The 787-nt window shown below is 45.1% G+C and overlaps 1 pseudogene; it reads left to right on the top strand.

Moving 5' to 3' along the window:
- The first annotated feature begins 3 nt into the window (after positions 1–3).
- LOC103254406 lies at positions 4–669 on the top strand (annotated as a pseudogene).
- Positions 670–787: the final 118 nt, after the last annotated feature.

The following is a 787-nucleotide window of genomic DNA, read 5'->3' as shown; positions in this document are numbered from 1 at the left end:
GCAACTGCCAAGTACCGCCACCGCTCTGGGGATCTTTTTAACTGTGGAGGCCTCACTATCTGGGCCCCTTGGGGCTGTGTTGGCCACAGGGCTCTCTATCGTTCTCAGAGTCCTGAAGCTTTTTTTTTACTCACTGCCCAGAAATCAAGGTGGTTGTACCCAAAAGCCCTTTCCAGGCCAAAGGACTTCTTTTGTCATGCATAGAGGATAAAAATCCTTGTCTATTTTTTAAACCTAAAATAATTTACAGGGTAGCAGTGAAACAAGTTCCTGTCGAGCCGCATAATATCCCACTGTCACAGGCCGAAGTCATACAGGAGGGGAGTGATGTCACTCTTGTTGCCTGGGGCACTCAGGTTCATGTGGCTCGGGCAGTGGCTTCCATGGCAAAAGAAAAGCTTGGTGTGATTTGTGAAGTCTTTGATCTGAAGACCATATTACCTTGGGATGTGGATATAGTTTGTAAGTCGGTGATCAGCCACGAGGCTCCCCTGACAGGCGGGTTCGTGTCGATCAGCTCCACGGTGCAGGAAGAATGTTTCTTGAACCTGGAGGCTCCTATATCAAGAGTATGTGGGTATGACACACCGTTTCCTCACATTTTTGAGCCATTCTACATCCCTGACAAATGCAAGTTACGAAGCCCTTCGAAAGATGATCAACTATTGACTGTATAGAACTATGAAAGATTCTGACTAGATACGGAAATATTTTTCTGAATTTTTTTGTACTTCCTCGGACTTAACCTCTTCTCAAAAATGGAGTTTTTATGAAATGAACTATCATG

The sequence above is a fragment of the Carlito syrichta genome, unplaced genomic scaffold, assembly GCF_000164805.1.
Source record: "Carlito syrichta isolate Samal-C Ts95f unplaced genomic scaffold, Tarsius_syrichta-2.0.1 Scaffold279234, whole genome shotgun sequence".
In the NCBI taxonomy this organism is placed as follows: domain Eukaryota; kingdom Metazoa; phylum Chordata; class Mammalia; order Primates; family Tarsiidae; genus Carlito; species Carlito syrichta.
The sequence above is the reverse complement of the archived record's forward strand: the minus strand, read 5'-3'. Positions and strand labels throughout refer to the sequence as shown.